Source organism: Eumetopias jubatus, unplaced genomic scaffold, assembly GCF_037043125.1.
Source record: "Eumetopias jubatus isolate StellerSeaLion01/CBP00866 unplaced genomic scaffold, mEumJub1_p1.0 scaffold_8, whole genome shotgun sequence".
NCBI classification, from domain to species: Eukaryota; Metazoa; Chordata; class Mammalia; order Carnivora; family Otariidae; genus Eumetopias; species Eumetopias jubatus.
In genome coordinates, this window is record NW_028274814.1 from 50,348,823 (window position 1) to 50,367,996 (window position 19,174).

Here is a 19,174-nt window from a genome sequence, read left to right on the forward strand (position 1 = left end):
AGAAAGGTAATATATTCATTTGCTCACTCACTTACCAAACACTAAAAGAGTATCTACCATGTGCTGGGCACACTGCAAAACCTTGGGGCTCAACAAAGCATCATTCTGCCCTTCATCAAGCTCACATTGAGTGAAGGAGTCAGAAAAGTAAACAAATGTTTACAGTGATAGATGGTAAGTGCTAACACAGAAGCTCATACAAGTGTTGGGAGGATGCTGGAGTTTCCTGCTTTGAGTGGTTGGCGGTTTTTTTCCTACTTAACTCTAACAAGGAGCATGATAGTGAGAGCAGCAAATAGCTCTGGAAAGGTCAACAGAATGACTGGAGCAAATGAGCCAGAAGGATGTGTTTTGGCTTGTAACAGAGGTCCAGTGGGAAGCCATGTGGAGAACTGGGTAGATCTGAATTGGAATAAAATGATAAGTCAGGATTAAAGAATACTGATGCAGCTAGCTTAGCTGGGGAAGGAAGCATGGTTGGGCTGGTGGTGAATCCCATGGGTCAAGGCAGATATGCACCTGCTGGGTTGGGTGGGATGAATCACATAGGTCTTTCTGTGTGTACAGGCTATGTCCCCCAACTTCAGGCAGCATCATTCAAACATAGTCCAGTGTGATAAGTGGGTGCCCCCTAGAATCATTCACATGGTGGCCCTGCTGCCAATCATCAGGAGAAATGTGTGGGTTCCATTATCTTTTCGAAGAACCTTTCATTCCTATTTTTATAATAGAATCTGTAGGACTTTGTTGGTGGGTTCTTGTTCTCACTCTGCCCTTGAGTTTCCTGAAGAGGGAACACCTTTTCATTTTCTATAACCAAACATCTTCAATTACCCCAGGAATTATGGATTCAAAGCTCCTGCATTTTCCGAATCTGTAATTTCCTCCATGCAGCAATGCAAATTAGCAGCGTAAGTGTGGCACCGGGACTACAAAACTACTTAATTATCAACTACATAAATCAATAAGGAGCAACAAATGGGCAGCACTTCGTAAGTTTTCAAGGAAAGAGGCTTAGATTTCCACATTCGTACAAAGCCAAAATTCCTTCTTTTGTGTCTGCTTTTGTCTACAGTTAGGTTTCTACCTGGTAACTCCCTAGGTGTGGTTTGTATCTCCCTCCCACTTGCCTAGTAGGCACCACCTACTTCTACACCCATATTAGGTCTGTATACCCGTGGCCCTTGTCTTACTATATCACTATAACATGGACAGTGGCTTGGCATCCTGGACCAACTCGGGCATTAACCTTGGTGCTATTTTTCTTCCAAGTGTATAAGCCATATTTCACTTTTGTATTCAGAATTAGGCACTGAACCAAATGTTTGTTTTCCTTTTTGTGTATCGTCTTCTCCGAACTGAAGGTCCTGTTTTGGTGCAAGTCTGTTTTTCTTCATACTGCTAAGAGTACTTATTTCTCAAGGAGAACTATCCATTCCCAGCCACATGGGGATATTTATGTCTTCGGCTAGTGGTTAGAAGGGAGGTAGAGCTTGGGGGAGGGGAGACCCCACCCTGGGGGCCCATGATGTTGGGTCACCTCCAACTCGCCCTATTTATCCCAGGGGCCAAACTGATATCATTTTCTGCGTGTTCAGTGATGGGGAAAAGTTAGGAATCCCTCATGTACCTATTTTTATTTATTTATTTTTTTCATTTTTATCATTTTCTCCCAATAGTCTCTTTGGGGTCTTTCCTTTTAAATCCAGATTTCTTCTCTTCTATCTTACTGCTATTAGCCTAGTCCAGTGGTGCAGCAGCCCATCTGGGATTGCTGCAGGCAACTTCCAGCTTCACACAGGGTACCCACCCCCCAGAGAGCACTGTGGACACTGCTGTCAGATGGCTCTTCCTAAAACATCACTTGGTTATATAACCGCTATTTAAGAATTCCAACAGCCTCTCATTGCCCTCGGGCTGTGTCCAAACTTCTCACCTACATGGTCAAGGTGTGTGCATTCAGCTTCATCTACCTTGACAGAGTTAACTTCACTATTTTGAAATATGAATGCTTCGTTCATACTGAGAAAGGAAGTTATTGGTATTGAGAGCTAATACAGGTTAATCAGGAACAGGTTTCAACAAGCAAGCAGCCTTTTCTTTTCTAATAGACTTACTCTATCTGTAAGACAAAAATGCTGCGGACATAGCATTTTGGCAAAGTTTCTCATGACACTCTTGTGAACATGGAATACGATATCGATTATTGTATACTTTGACAGATTTAAAAGGAGTTTAAAATATTTATTAAACAAAAGATTGTTTAATGAATCAATGCCAACAAGGAAAGAGGTCTTTAGTGATATGTCAGGAGACTCTGTTCTTACAAGTGGCCTGCACAGTGTTTCATAAAACCAAACAGAAGTAACGTTTACCATACTGCAGATAACACAAAGCTAAATGGGATAGAAGATATACTGCATTGCAGAATCAAGGTTGGAAGTGATACGAATTAATTGGAATGGGCTAAACCAAATGGAATGACATTTAATAATATTTATACATGAAGTTGAGCATTTAGATTTTATAAAAAGCAACTGCATAGTATTTAAAAGGAGATATTTCAACTAACAGCAGTTTATAAAAGCTATTGCAATAACAAATGGTATATTTATGGATGTACAGTATCTAGCACATGGGGTGAGGGAAGGGCACAGATGATCCCACTCTGCTCTGTGTTCATCATACCACAGCTGGGAAACTAGCTGTTGATCCTATAATTCTATGAGAAATGATTTTTATTTACTAGATCATTCTCCTTTATCCAAGAATAACCTGCATATGGAGTACCCACTAGCATACCTTTTCTCAACTTTCCAATAAGCTAGCTGGGTCATTCCTTGCTTCACTTTAGTTCAATTCAACCTACAGCAACTGCATGCTAAGCACTGGGCTATGTGTTACAGATAACAATACCAGGTAGCATTTAGCAAGGGCTTAGGATACAGTAGGCACTGAATGAACATTCTAAAAATCTCATTAATCATCGCAGCAAGCTTGTGAGATGGGGACTATTATTTAATGTCTCATTTTACAGATGAGAACAGAGGGGTTTGATGACTTACCTACACTGTCATGGTGCATGAGTGCAATGTCAGGATTTGAAGCTGAACGATCTGGCTTCCGAGCTTGGGCTGTACCCACTACCCAGCACTGGGGCTCTGACCTTGAAGGAGTAAATCACGATCCCTATCCTCTGAGGACAGTCAAGTGGGGAAAGACACTATCTATTGATGGTAACATCAAATTAGGCTTTGGTAATGACCTAATAAAAGGTATAAATAAAGTACTCTGGGATTCAGAATAGAAGTGATTATTTCTGAAAGTGTCAGGGAAAAGCTTGATGAAGACCCTTTATCTTTGAGCTGGGCCCTGAAATGTGATAGTGCCTTAGGTGAAGAGTACTCTACTCAGCAAGGCGAAAGCAAGAGCAAAAGATCAAGGTCCACTGTTGCTCAAAAGAGAGATCAAGGAGAGTCCTCCACAGCTGAAAGGTATGATGTGTGGGGAGAAATGGTCTAACTCAGTTTTCCTCCTCCTTAAAGACCTGTTCGTTCTAGCCGGACAATCTTCATTTTCTAGAGAGCCAACTGGATAGCACTCCTCTCTTCACAACTCCTTGTTCAACGGCGTCACACCGATAGCTTGAAATTAGCTGGGGGCACCCATGAAATTGGCAAACACCGTAATTCTGGGCTTCCCCTGTCCATCCCCCAGTTATTAAATATTTTCCAACCCACAAATGGCCCAGAGTAACCAAATCATTCATTATTTCATGCTATTCACTACCTTATTTAGTGACTTTAACTTTTCAGGAGTCTCGTCTCCTACCCTAAATTCTGAATGTAACCCTAAGTATTTTTGTGACCATGGACAAATGTTTAAAACTCTTAGTCTCAGTTCCCATATCTGTAAAATAAGGTAATGATTTCTAATGTGCCTTGCATAAAATCTCATGATCCCAGGATCTTTTTAGGACTGAGGCTCTCTACCACACTTCCATCTGATTAGAATCCAGTGAAAAAGTGTTCTACATGGTTATTGCCTCAAGGGAGGGGAGTGTCTGATTTGTTTACACAAAACGATTAGCTTGTGTTAAAGTAATGATTCTTTTTTTTTTTTAAGTAATGATTCTTTTTTATTTTTTCTTCAAGGATGACTGCCGTGAAGAAGAGAAGTTGACAAATGCCCGAGGCCTGAAAGGAGAAACAATTTTTTTGAGGAAAAAAAAAGCCCGCTGCTATGAATATCAGATTCACAATGCCAACACAGAGTGCTCATGTGAAAGAACATGTTTAATTACCTCAAATTAGCTACCTCAAGGCAAGGAGCAAGAACTTAGAAACAAGTGAACAACTAAGTATAACAGGAACTTTTTATGTAGAAAAATAAGTTATGTTTCAACAATTTGTTTAAGGGAGAGGAAGTATGGTGGAGATATGATAGATGGGAAAGTTTGTTCAGAGTCATGAAGAATGGCAAGAAGACAAAGAGAAGCCTGAGACACTAAAAGGGAAACTTCTGAATGCTTTCCTAGAATATGTGGACTGGTGTGAGTTTGTAATACCGGAAATGCAGATATTTCAGAGAAAATACAGTGAGAAAAACTAAATGAAGAATTCATAGCTGCAGTTAAAATATGATCGGAAAAAGAAAAACGTTGAGGAAATAATGAAGAAAACGTCTATAAAGCGCTCTGAATTCCTCAGAGATAGGCACTGAACAAACATCATTACCAGGCGCACGTTTAACAACAACATCTGTCTATAAAAAATGCAGTTCTCCGCCATACTAATATTTAAAAAGAGCTCTAGAGGACTGAAATCATCTTTATCAAGAGAAAAAAAAAAAATCTCTGATTAGTTTCCTCAGAAAAACATAGAGTCATTTTTAGGGGTTGTGGTTTGGTACTCTTGGTACAAGCTGAACACCTGTTCAGCTGGGGATTTCTTCTCAAAAAGAAGTCTACACCTCACAAACCTGCCACATATTATTCCATAAGCCTCTGCTCAGGAAAATTCTAGAGAACCGATCTGTGGTGATTTTAGACTTTAGAGTCTTCCTTCTGCTCACGGATTTCCTCCTTTACCACTAGTGAGACCGGCACCAATTAGAACCCTGAGAAGGCTACGCGTAAAAAAGGCCACAGGGACCACGTTCCTGCTGAAAGCCCCTGAGTTTGTCCCTTTGGTGAGTGTGTCATCACGGAGAAAGGAGAGGGGCCTGGGCAGGGCACAGCTGCTGTGAAGGCTGCTTCAGTCCTGGCACAGATAGCGAAGGACATCAGTCTCTCCGGGTTGCCTCTCTCACGTGCACAGAAAGTCATTTTTTAAGATCCTGGAACAAAAGCATTTATGAGAGCCTCTTAAGGTGTCAAAGGTTATTTTTCAAAAATCAAAGTGTTTTTGTTTCTTGTGTGAGACGGCATCTGGCTCTAACACTTAACACTTGCCGCTCATTGTATGTATTCCACTGACTTTAAAAATGCAAAATTAAAAAAAAATTTAAATACGTTCTTTAAAGATTTTATGTATTTATTTGACAGAGAGAGTGAGAGGGAGAGCACAAGCAGGGGGAGCAGCAGAGGGAGAGGGAGAAGCCGGCTCCCCGCTGAGCAGGGAGCCCGATGCAGGGCTCGATCCCAGGACCCTGAGATCATGACCTGAGCCGGAGGCAGACGCCTAACCGAATGAGCCACCCAGGTACCCTAAAAATGCAAAATTTAAAACTACGTGTGATTTCTCTGAGCAAGCTAAAAGAACAGGCACAGCGCCTGCAAGGCAGCCCAAACATGCATCCCATTCTGTCCCAAAGCCGTGTCACATCAGGTAGCTGGCCCGGGGTAGGCCTGAGATTCCCAACACAGCAAAAGTCTGAGGATAGGAAGGCGCTCCCGTTTCTCTTCCCTAAAGCTACCCCTCCGAGCTCCGAGGACTTTCAAAGGTTGAGTGTCTGCTAGTATTTCATTTTGCTCAATCTTTATTTCTCCATATCCGCCTCTCTTCCCTATCACTGGTAACCAAGTGGGACGTTTTGGTGTATGGCCATCCATTATCTATATTCATACAAAATACATATACATATATATGAAAAAGGGGACACGTGTGTGTATGCACGTGTTGTGTTTTCCAAAATCGTATCATAACACACACATGTCTCTGCAACTTACTTTTTCCACTTCGTTATACATTCTGGGCTTACTCCCAGTTAGAGCTAACTCCTTTTAACAGCTGCAAGGTAGTCCATAATAATGGACATGTCTCCCTGTATTTAGGTGTACCCCTATTAATAAATATTTAGGATATTTCCTAAAAAAATTTTTTTTAACCAAAATACACAATACATATCTTGATATTTCCAAAGCATTCATCCCCAGTAATGTGAATAAGCAAAATAAAAGGATATTTATGTTTTTAAATGTTCTCGATGTTGCTGGAATACTTTCCCAAAGGTGTGTAGTGACTGAACTTCCTATCAGTAGAGCACACGAGCGCCCCCTGCACACGTTCTCACAGGCACTAGGTTTTTATCGCTATTAACGTCTGCCAAGGAAAGAAAAACGATATCTAACTTGAATTTTCATCTCCTTGGCTCGCAGTGAGCGAGAGCACCTCTGCACATCTGTTAGCATTTAGGTTTTCCTCTTTTACCTTCTAGTCTTATCCTTCACCCATTTTCCGTTGAGCTGTTTGTCTTTCTTATTTGTAGGGAGCTCCTGGTGTAGCAGGATAGTAATCCCCTGTCAGACATGCTTGAAATATTGTTCTCCCTCTGAGATTTCTCTTCTGTTTTTGCTATATTTTTTTATGCATAGAATTTTACCTTTACCTTTCTTTCTTTCATAGTATCACGTCTCTTTATATAGAACATTTAGTTTTCCTACTTTACTTTAAAGAAAAAAAGATCTACCCCCCCCCCCCCGCAAAGTGTTCCTTGCTCCTCCCTTTCCCACGGAGCTTGTCTGGCGGACATGTAGCTTTGCCTCTGTGTTGTTCAGTCTTCCCTTCGTCAGTCCTTCCATGCCTCTCAAATGCTCTGCATCCTTCTCAGCCCTTCTCAGGCCTCCTCACTTCCCAGACGCTGTCCCTGGTCACCCCTGCTCCAAGAAAAAGCTCTATTTGATCTTCTGGAATAATTTTGTGGGTCATCCACTCCCTTTTGCTGTTATATGAAAATGCTAGCTATGGTTTGATATACAAATCTTGTCTCTGAATATGTCTTTAAGCATTCTAGGGCAGAGACTGTGTTATTTTACTTCTTTTTGTCCCTTGTCCTGGCTTGAACAAGTGTGTTCCTAGTAAATCACTGAGTGATGTCACCGGGGGAAAAAAATACATGGTACCCTCCAAAGGCTACACCAGGTTGAATTCCGGTGTTCTTCCACAAAAAGACCTTAGGAGGCAAGGCTGCCACACATACTGTTTCTCTTCACTCTGCCTCTCTCCAGCATCCTGATTATAAAGCTGCCCTGGGTGGACTCAGTTCCATGTGCATTACTGTAAGGATAATGGCGAAATCTGCTGCACTGAGAACCTAACAAGGCCACCGGCACAGCGTGACGCTCCTTCTCCTAATCATTTGCATACTCAGTGATGTCTAGGTTCAGAACTCCAGCATTTGAAAAACGCATTAGAAAGTAATTTCCATATTCAAATTTGATCCGTGACCCCCTGGGCCCATTACGGCTTCTGCACTCAGGAAGCTGGGGACCGGCAGCCCAGACACATGGGCCACGGGGAGGTCCAGCCAGCCACACTTGCCTGGCACTTGTGTGGGTCTCCCAGTGAAACTGAGCCAGCGGTTGTCATCCCAGGCCTCGGCTGCTCTCCCTGTCTGATGCCCGGGGCTCCCCGGGAACTGTGCATTCCCACCGCTGCTACCAGCTATCACCCTGGGAGTGATCCTTGCTCTCCACTCGTTCTGGCCTCCGTGTCTCCTGCTCTGGAGAGCGGAGGGATGGGGAAGTGGCGAGTTAGAGTAGAAGCGGGTGCCAGGAGTGAAAGCTGCTGATTCCCCAGGCCCCAGAGCACAGTTGTGGGCATTTCAGGTAACTCCACAAACAGATGTGATGAGAAAACTGGCCTCGCGAGAGAGAAAGAAGGATGAGGCCAGTGATCACAAGTGAAGCCGGCGGTAATACTGGAGTCAGTGTAGCTCTTCGGGGCCGGACCCTGGGCCAGGCACCTCGCATGGGGTCGTGGCATTCCTCTGTCACAAATTCCTCAGAACGGGGATGTTGTGATGCCCACAATACAGACAAAACACAGACTCACTGAGGGTCCGGGGTTTTATCCTGGAGCCCTTTGCCTCTAGAAGTCCATGTTTCTTTCACTCTGCTGTGTTGTCAAGAGAATATTCCTGATCTTTTTATTCCTCACCTTATTGTGATCTGAGAGGGAAGAGTCTGCTTCAGCCCCATAGCTTCCCACCCTCAGCCCAGCCTCCCAGAAACGGTGAGCGGTGGTTGTGTCTAAAGGCTTTGCGGCAAATCTCCGGTGTGAGCCTGGCAGGCAGGACGGTTAACAGGTGGCGGTGGGAGGCACAGTGCTGACGGGCTGTGTGACCTTTGGTGAGTTATTTCATCTCTCCGTGCCTGGTACATCTCAGCTTTGGGCAAGTATTTGCTATTTTCCTCTTCCTTTCCCCCCTCCTCATTGCCACTATTACTCCTACGATTGAAACATGGGTACGACTCTTTTAACGGGCCTAACTTCCCCCAGAAACATAGCTGTTGTTTTTGTTTTGTTTTGTTTTGCTTGCAAGTGGTAAGGGAGAAATACTGAACAAACTCCGACTTTTCAAACTTTAACTCAATTCATTAAAACACATCAGGGTAAACTCCACACAATTCTTTTCGTTTTGCGTGCTATTTTCATACAAATAAAAACAGAAATCACAAGGATTAAAAATGCTATGACCCTTCTAGATTTACCAAAGGCCTTGAACCTAAAGAGTCCCAAGGAGCCGGGTGTTCCCTCTTCATAAAACCTGCCCTGGCATGAGGTGAAGATTTTAGAAAGGGCATTAATTCTTTTAGGTCAGACAATTTTGTTCATAGCTTGCCACAGAGGTTCAAATAGACTGAAAGGTTCGGCATGTTGTCATGAAGGGTCTGAAAGTGTTTGAAATCTCCCAAAAAAGGCCCTTCCTCTGAAACTCCAAAACCGAGCCCTGCACCACCCTGTAGGACATGTGGGAGCCCGTCAGGGACACGCATGTCATATTTCAGCAGCACTCAGGCTAGTCCCGCTTTCCCTGAATCAACGTCCTCCTACATCGCAGGGCTCTGGATGTGTGTGCAACATGCCCAGAACATGGGCCTGCCCCCGAACACAGCTGAGCAGGGATGCTGACTGCTGGATGTGGGTGGACTCCAGCGGGGCTGCTATAACCTGCTTTTGGGGCCAGGGCCACAGGCTTCAGTCATGAACACGGCTCATCATCAGGTTAGCTTATTACTCTCCACCTTTATCCTCAGATGAGAAGCTGTGAGGGAAGAGAGCAGAGGTGCATACATAATGTCTGACCATTCTAAATGTGACTTCTGGGATTTGAGCACTGGATTCACAAGTATTTGTATATATATTCAATATACGTGCTATGAGCATGCGTGCATGTATTAGTCCATTCATTCATTCACTCCACTACTTCATTCTAGTTCGTCATATTAGTTAAGTGCATAGGCTTTGAAGTCAGAAAGGCCTACTTCGAGTCCTAGCTTGGCTTGTGTGTGACTCTGGACAAGTTGCCTAACCTTTTAAATTCTGTGTTGTAGATGCTTGCAGCTCTACCAGCCTGCCACCCTCCACCTGACTCTTCTCACTCACTCTCTCCCCCAGCGCCTTTTCTTAGTTCAGTCTCTCCTCCTTTTGTGCACTGGTCCTTCCGACGGCATGGTCCGTGGAAGCTGCCATGTTATTGCACTTCTCAGGCTATACCCTGGCCTGAGGCCCGGGGCACCTGCCTGCTGGGGGAAATCCCTGGGATTTGTAACCTTAGGACCCAAAGGAGTGCCAAATCATTGTCATCCCAGGAGCATAAGCTGGAATACATAAAATTCAGAAGCGGTGGGCAGCCATGTTCGGTACCCTATGAAGAAAACTGTTTTTTACGGAGAGAGAGAATGAAGCCAGTGGCCAGAGAAAGGTATATACAAGTGAGCGAGGGCAAGATATCTGACAGCATCAGAGTCCTGGCTCGTAGCTATTCGAGAGGCCCTGCCACAGTTCTGTTGTGGGTTCTGGTGAGACAGTCTGGTATCCTTGTAATAAATTTGCCTTTTGCTTAAGCTAGTTCAAGTTGGGTGTCTGTTTTTTATAATCAAAGCAAGTCCTCATCATATACTGTTTATCTCACCTATCAAAGGCCATAGAGGGTAACTCTAACTATCTTCATGGGATTTTGATAAAAATCAAATAAAATAATGTACATACAATGCTTTTGTGGAATGCCTGGAGCACAGTGAGCTCTGAGTAAATGCCAGTAGTTCTGGTGGTCATGGTGGTGTTTGTCATCAGCCTTTGGTGAACATCTCGGGAACCAAGAAGTGGGTTGGCTCACCAGTGACAGGCAGATCGCATCACCATTCCTAAGCAAGTGCTCCCCTGCCTGGGGCCAAGGGAAGGAGAAGCAGGAGACCTACACTCAAGCTCAGAGTTCTGGATTTAGGCAGGGCCAACGAGCTAGAGTTTCTGCTCTCAGGTCTGACAGTGGCTTATGACTGCATCCCCTACCTGGCCCCCAGGCCTCGAAGGGGTGACCTGGACAGTCACAGGGTCTCAGTGTCAGCCAATCACACTCAGCAGGTCATTTGGCATCTCCTCCCAACTGGCCTACGTGCCAAACCCTGCGGCCAGGCCCACTCATTTCCATGCTTTCTATCTCCCCTTTTATTCTCCACGCACCCCTTCCACAAATCCTTTTCCAGCATTAGGAGCTCATAAGCAGAAGGTTTCTGTAAGATCCCTGTCTCGGGGTTTCCCCCATGCCAAGGAAGTGGTAGAAGCGAGATGTGGACCCAGGCAATCTGATGTCAGAACCTTGGCTTTTCCCCACTACTCCGTATTGCCTCAAGTATTAGATAAGAGGCATAAGAACAGTATCAGGCATGGAGTAATAATGATGCTCAGCAAATGGTACTGACTCAGAATAGCCCATCCGTCCCATGCTGACTGCTGGATGTGGGTAGCTCCACACGCCTCGGGCCACCACAGCATTAGAGGACCTAGGAATGCAGAGTGGCTGGAGGATAAAATGCACAGAGCAGAAGCAGTGCCACCGTCCAGAAGGCACTGAGTTCTCATGGGAGACCCCCTGGGAGCCAGCAATGATTATACTGCTCTTCAAACACTGCTTACTGGACTGATCCCAGCTTGTTCGGCCCTTTGCCTTGTGGTAAGTTTCATCACATTCTCCATCATGATCCTCCTCTGAATTCCAAATGTGTTCAAGATGTTTAAAGAAAAGGTTATCTGAAACACACAGGAATCTACCATAGATCTTAGACATGCTGGGCTAGCACACCTCTGAAGTGTATCTCAGGATGCTAAGGAACATGACGCAAGTAGTTGGACATTCAGTGAAGCAACCCAACAAGGAAAACCAGGTTCTCATGCAAAATATCCAGAGCTAGAAAAGGGGGCCAGACCTGGAGCAGGACCTCATCAGGTGAGACTGAAGAGAGCTGTTTTGAGTGCTGCAGGGTGTTCGTCCGGAAGGGCCAAAAGGAAAGTAACAGGAGGGATTGTGGAGAAGGAACATATTGTGTAAGCATAATGACAATGTTTTCCAGACCACAAATCTGAATGTAAACTCCGATAATTATGAATGTGTTTTCAGGGACAATGAAGCAGCATAGGTGAAAGTGTGATCATCCAGGAAATCCAAGGCATAAAGTTGTGAATATATAGGAAAAGAAACAAGGCATGAACATCGCAAAGACACATAAAAATCACCGAGGCAATGAAGGAGCACAAATAGAAGAGGTCAAAGTCATTGAATATACATTATAATTTTAAAAGACTAGACCACAGAGAAAAGAGAAAAAAGTCATGAAAGATAGGCTTCTAAGAAGGTATCCTGTAGAATTCATAGAATGGCCTCATACCTCACTGAGGCCACGGACAAGAGGACTAAATCCTTAGCAATACTGCTCCTTCTAAGATTATCCCAGTTCTACCACCCTTCTGAGGCGGAATTGTCCAACTTTGTGGACATACATACCTGCTAAGTATGTGCAAAACAGTCTTTCTGGAATATTCTGGACTATGCTATCCAAAGCCATTCCTTTTCTTCCTGAAATGCCTTCCCCCAGCTTTGGAGGCTAGAAATGGCAGGATAAGACCTCACACTGGCTTTCATTCTCAGACATTCCACCTCTTACAGGGATTCCTCCGTTACTACCTACTGGTTTCCCCACCTCCAGTCCTACCTCGTCCAGTCCCTCCTCTGCCGGGCCCCCAGCATGATCTAACTTTCAGATCTGACCCCATCCTTACCCTTTTCAAAGCCTGTCAGTGTCTCCTCCATCTACAGAGTGATATCCACCCTCCTTGGATGAGTACATAGTTATTCTCCACCCTTTCCCTTCCTCTCTCCCCTTCCTTCTTTCTTTCCCTCCCTCCCTCTCTTCCTCTCTCTCTCCTTTCTGGTCTTTCTGCTTTCTTTTTAACTTACCTCTTCAGGGTTCCTAGCCTTTACCTTGATCTGATAATAACACTATGCTGTTTCTTATCGGAATACCTTTACGCTTACTGGGATTCTCTAGTTTAAATCTCTTCTCTTCTGGATGATACCACTCAACCTTTAGGATTCAATGTAGGTAGTATCTACTCCAAGAAGCCTTTCCCCGCCATGCCCTCAGGCGGGGCTGAGGGGTTAGGTAGCCTTCTTTTGTTCTCTCCAAATACCCTGTAGGTATCTCAATCACTGAACTTGCTAAGGCATACATATTTGGTTGCTCATGTGCCTGTTCTCCTCTAGCAGACTATAATTTCCTCAATGGCGGGGAATGAATATTATTATTATTATTATTATTATTATCATTATATCTGCAATGCCTAGAGTAAGGAATAGTACCACAGTGGGCACTCAGTGAATGTTAGTTGAACAAATGAGTGAGTGGGATTTTTAGAAGGAGAAACTGTTCTTGGCAGCTAATAATAAACAATGGTGATTCTGCTAATAATACTAGCTAATATTTATTGAACATTCACTATATGTTAGGGACCATGTTAAGCAAGGCACATATGTTATTGAATTTAATTCTCAGAATAGTCTTATAAAGTGGATATTACTTTTTACAGCCATTCATGGGAGGTCATTGTATTAGTGGTACCCACAATACGTAGCATATCATATATGATCATATATCCTAATATCCATACTGGCATAGTCCCCTCTCTCATTGACTCTAGATTTGGCCTTGTGACTTGTTTTGATCAGTAGAATTGCAAAATATGTGATACATATAGAGGCTTGACCAGTAACAGTGCAATGGGCCTTGCCTTCTTGGCATGTTGCTAATAACTTGGAATAAACTTGAGTCAGCCTCCTTGAGGATGGGCAAACATGCAGAATGAGGCCCAGGTGATGGCCAGTAGCAACAGCTAGATAGGAGAGTAAGGCCATTTTGGATTATCCAGGTGACCCTAGCAGATGAGTGGCGTCATGTGAGATGAACCCAAGAACCACTCCACTCATCCCCAACTCGAACTGCTGCCCCAAAGAACAGTGGGTAATACAATGGTAGTTGTTTCAAACCACTAAGTTTTGGGGTGGTTGTTACATAGCAGAGATTAACTGAAATATATCCACCTTGGAAAAAGCTACACATATCAGGCAAAACCAAAGAAGTTAGAAACAAGAAGATGACAGAGATAGAATTAAAAGACAAAATAGCACCAAGTTCTTTAGAGTTCTTTAATACAAGTAAGTGCTTCGCTGACATAAGCCCTTCTTAATTGTAGTCTTGTTGGAAGAGTGCTGAACACAGAGTCGAGTTTCAGGCCCAGCCCCACCACTGACAAGTCCTGTGAATGTGACAAATCACCGAGCCTCTGGGAATCTGAGTTTCTTTATCAGCAAAGTGGGGAGATTCAACAATATACAATGTACATATGTATATTCTACTAATTTCACAGGGCTGGTAAGAGAATCAAATGTACATCAAACTGTCCAAATGGAAGTATTAATGCTATTGAAATTAGTTAATAACTTTGGATCACAACAATTACTAACAACTCCACAAACCAGCAAAAGCTGGTGGGACAGAGGAGGATGCTAAAGAATGGGAAATTCAGAAACCAATATCCTTCCATGTACCGAATAATGTTTCTCTAGAAGGCATTTCAACACCTTTAGTATCAGTGGTATCTCATCATTTTCCTTACATGGTGCTCTTAAGATACTTTGTGTAACTCTTCCTCCCCCCCACCCCGCCCCATGTTTAAAATCTAGTGTCACACCATCTCTTAAAGGTCAGGAGAATCCCTGATCTCAAAGCAAAAGCACTGGCCAGGAGTGTGAGGATTTGGTCAGACTCTGCCTCCCACTAGCTATGGGACCTTGTCCCTTAACCTTACTGAGTCTAATTCTCTGTTAAATATGAGGGTAACAACATTTACCAAAACTCCCCCAGAGGGTTTTAAGAGCAACAAATGTGATAATGTATGTGGAAGTGTCCTGAAATCAGCTACTCCCTGCACAAAGTCAAGGTACTATGAGTGCCCCATTGAGCAGAAAATACCCGATGTTTAGAGGTATTTATTTATTTAGAGGTATCTATACCAATGACATGCCAGACACTGGGCTAAGTGGTAGGTTTGGCAGGAGAAAAATGGGGAAACTGACATTTGAGGTACAAGGTAATTTACCTCTGGTCACATAATTAAGAAATGGCTGAATTGAATAGAAATCCTTATCTGCCTCCCTCCAAAGCCTGGGCTTCTCCTATAGTGCTGGGCAGCCTCCAAATGGAACCTCCTCAGTCTGCAGGAGAGCGAAATTATTGGCCAAGTAGTTTACCATTAAATGGGGTCACCAGCTTGTGGCTAAAGAAACAGATGATGAAAAAAGTGCTGGGGGAGAAAATGCCTGTTTACAAACACAGCTTAATTAATTAATCAACTCAGATGAGGCAGAAGAGGCGGGTTTCCAGATGCCTGACATGGAGAATTAATTAGCAGAAAGGCACCAGGCTTGGACTCCTGTCCAGAGCACATGGTAGATTTAAATTACTAAATTGCCTCAGTGTCCCTCATCTCAACTAAACTGCCCCTCAACTTAGCTAAAGCCATTTGACTAGGAACGAAAAACAACAATAACAACAACAACAACAACAACAACAACAACAACAGAGCACCTCACTGAGAATGATAACCGAACCGGAAAGGGGCCACTAACTAAAGCTTCACGTGCAGTTCAGAAAAGAGAGTAGTCTCTAGTGTTTCCAGTTCACGTCACAAAGGGTCAGAATAAAATTAAAGTGAAGTAAAGTTACACCCTACTAGCACCTGGAAATTCCAAATCTGTACCTAAATAAAATGGAAAACTAACCTGTAGCCCTCGAACTCCCACCAGGCAACACCACCACCTTCGTGTCTGCCATCTTTGTGGTTGCAAAAGAAGTGTGTCTGGGAAAAGCCGAAGTACCCAGGCCATTGTCTTCATGTTCTGTGTCATTTTGCTTATTGAAAGGATGAAGGGTTATTTAGGAAAGAGAACTCCTGGGCGCCTGGGTGGCTCAGTTGGTTAAGCGACTGCCTTCGGCTCAGGTCATGATCCTGGAGTCCCGGGATCGAGTCCCGCATCGGGCTCCCCGCTCAGTGGGGAGTCTGCTTCTCCCTCTGACCCTCTCCCCTCTCATGCTCTATCTCATTCTCTCTCTCAAATAAATAAATAAAATCTTTAAAAAAAAAAAAGGAAAGAGAACTCCTTTCACCTGAGTTACTTGTTGTAAATATAAAGTAGGTGTGAAATCTGTAGAAATCACAACAAAATGGGGTTGGGCCAGCCCAGGAGAATAAATAATGTGGAGCTAATATTAAATGAAATGTGTACTGAACTCTGTGTGACTTTACAAATCAAAGTCGCTTTTTAGGAATGGGTCCCTTCCCTTCTCTGCTTCTATAGTTCACATTTCCTGGGGGTTCTGAAACTGCTCCTAATTTGTTGTTTATATTTTTATCAGTGAATTTCCATGTATTTTTCAGTTGTTTGGGACTTGTCCTCTGCCTAATTAAGCAGAGGAAGTTAATGAGGTATGAAGTGACTTTGTGCCACACAGTAAATAGAATATCATGTGCATAAAGAGAAGTAAGTGACAGGTCGGGGCAAAGAGTCAAGTGAGGCTTGAGGTTTGGGGGCCTGGACAGAGGGTGGAGGGACAGACATGGTGGGATTCCACAGGAGGGGGGCATAAATGATGCAGACTCTTGGATCTGGAAGTGATCTAGAGAGAATTGATAGTTTTCAACCAGGCTCTATACTAGAATCACCTGTAAAGCTATTAAAATGCTGACTCCTGCGGCTCCTGTGTGTCTCAGTGGGCTGAGCGTCAGACTCTTGGTTTCAGCTCAGGTCATGATCTCAAGGTTGGGCCCATGTCGAGCTCTGCGCTCAGTGTGGAGTCTACTTAAGGATTCTCCCTCTCTGGCCCCCCCCCCACATTCGTGCATGTGCTCTTTCGCTCTCTCATAAATAAATGTTGATTCCTGAGCCCTGTCCCAGGCCAGTTCTATTGGAATCTCTAAGCAGAATAAAATAATAAACTTAAATAAAGGAGACAACAGTATTACTTAAAAACTCCCCAGATGATTCTTACGGATAGCAGGATTGAGAGCTGCTCATCTATGATGACCCCTTCATTTTACTAATGGGGAAGCGAGGGAGCACATTTGGAGAGGCAAAAGAGAAGGTGTGGGTCAATGGTGTTAGGTGGCCGTTCACGGAGTTGTCCTGACAAGCTTCCTTCTTCACTCACAGCTTCATTTACAGCCTTAGTCTTGTTTTATGGGAAAGGGAGCTCTCCCTGCCGGGCTCCTTCCCCTCACCAGACTGTCACACTTGGGCATGTCTGTGTGAAGCTGAAGGGGGTGAGACTAGTGGTGCTCAAAGTGTGGTCCCCAGACCAGCAGCATCAGCATTACTTGGGAACTCGTTAGAAATGCAAATTCTCAGGCTTCCCTCCAGACCTACTGAATCAGCAGCTGTGGGGGCGGAACACAAAAATCTGGGTTTTAACAAGCCCGATGCATGCTGAAGTTTGAGAACCTCTGGTTTAGACTCTCATTTTTCAACGGATCTTTAGAGGGAGGGAGCAGAACGGGAGGTAACGGTGGCAGAAAGTTCATGAGGACACTGGTCCCTGCAACTGAGGATGAAGGCTGGCAGGGTTTCCTGTGGATTAATCAAGGACCGAAGGATAAAATTTATCACCATATACAACGAGGACTTTAATATTTACCATGTGTCACCTGCCTAACAGCTAGCTGGTGAAAATAAAATGCCTTTTGTTCCCTCGAACAGATCTGATGCCAAACTGATAAATTCCTGCTTTGAAAAATTTGTTTTTGCCTATGATGGGGGTTTATTCAATACCCTACCGGGTTTTAACTTAAATATTCCTATTTTCAACTCTTGATTATGTCTCACAATAGAGAATAAGAGAGATGAATTTAATAGTTAAAAGATAATCAACATTTTATTTGCTTGAAGAATGTATTCACAACTCATAGCCCCATCAGTGACATAGGCACCCACTCCCAAACCTACTCCATCTCGTTTCTCATTCTTTCTTGGCTCAGGGCCCTTCTCAGTGCCTACCACACAGCTGTTGATATGAGGAACGTGCCAAAATGATGGAAGAGCTAGGTCACAGCAGATAATCCACTTATGGATAATAAAAAATATGTGTCACACTTGGCTGACCATGTCAGTTCTGAGCTGCTCTACATACATAAGAGATCCTTCATACCTAAGACAGAGTCCAAAGCAAAATGAAAAACCCATATGATTTGGCCATGTTCTGACTCATGTTTTAATTCACCCTAGAATAATGGGTAAAAATAAACTCTCTGACCAATAGCTCGTTATTGATCACGTGTCTTATGCCAGGCTCTATGTGAGATCTTGCAGGAAGTACAGAAGATAATGACAGGTTCTGTTTTCAAGGAGCTCATAATCAAATGGGGAACAAAGAGATACACATATTAAAAAACAACTTATGATGTCCCCTGTATCAGCTATGGTAGGCTAACCAGTATACCGAATAGTTTATGAAATGGATTATAACACAATTTCATTTCATTTCTAGTTCATGGTAAGTGTACTGAAGTTGGCAGGGAGGCCTCCTGCATGCAATTATTTGGGGACTCTGGCATCTTCAGCATGAGGCTTTCAGGCCCCCATGGAGGGGTCTCCATCCCAGCTAGCCAGAGACAAAAGGAGCATAATTGAGCTTATGTGGGAGGATCTTATGGGCCAAGCCTGGAATGACACCCATCACTTCTGCTCACATTGCATTGGCTAGGTATCAGTCACATGGCCACACCTAACTAAAAGAAGCTGGGAAATAGAACCCAGCTGTACAGTCAGAAAGAAGAGCAAACAAAATTTATTTGGTAAATAGCTACAGTCTCTGCCATGCTAGGCAAGATTGGGGAGGGTGTGTGAGGCTGGGGGGTGAGGTTAGAAACAGTTTTCTTTATATACATTTGCCTTATTTCATTGTTTCCCACTATCATGTGTTACTTTTGTAATTTCTGAAGATTCCATACTCATGACACTCCCTTGATTTTTCCTAGAGCTCAATGGAATACTGTGCACTACAGTCCACTCCAGGAATGAGTGTTACTGGGAAGCTATGGAAAAATTCCGCAACAGAGGGGTAGCAAATGATGCTACCTTGACCTCTTTCTGTCCCTCCTTTTAGCCAACAACTCACTGCGTAATGCCAATGCATGAAAACCACCTGACTGTTGGCACTTACAGGAAGTGATGGATTTATTCAGGTACCTGGGCCAAGAGAGGATCCAATAAGGCAGGACACCAACTGTTTTACTCAGCATGAATGTTTGTTCTGGGGTCTGATGGGATGTCAATGATAAAAGGAAGTCTTAAAATACAGAATGTAGAGGAGTAGGGGGAAAATCTCTTCACATTGAGAAGAACAGGA

At 43.7% G+C, this 19,174-nt stretch overlaps 1 protein-coding gene across 1 annotated transcript in view; it reads right to left on the bottom strand.

Moving 5' to 3' along the window:
- GRIN2B (glutamate ionotropic receptor NMDA type subunit 2B) overlaps positions 1–19,174 on the bottom strand; it is a 286,176-nt gene that overhangs the window by 49,856 nt on the left and 217,146 nt on the right. The gene's annotated exons all lie outside the window — the stretch shown is intronic.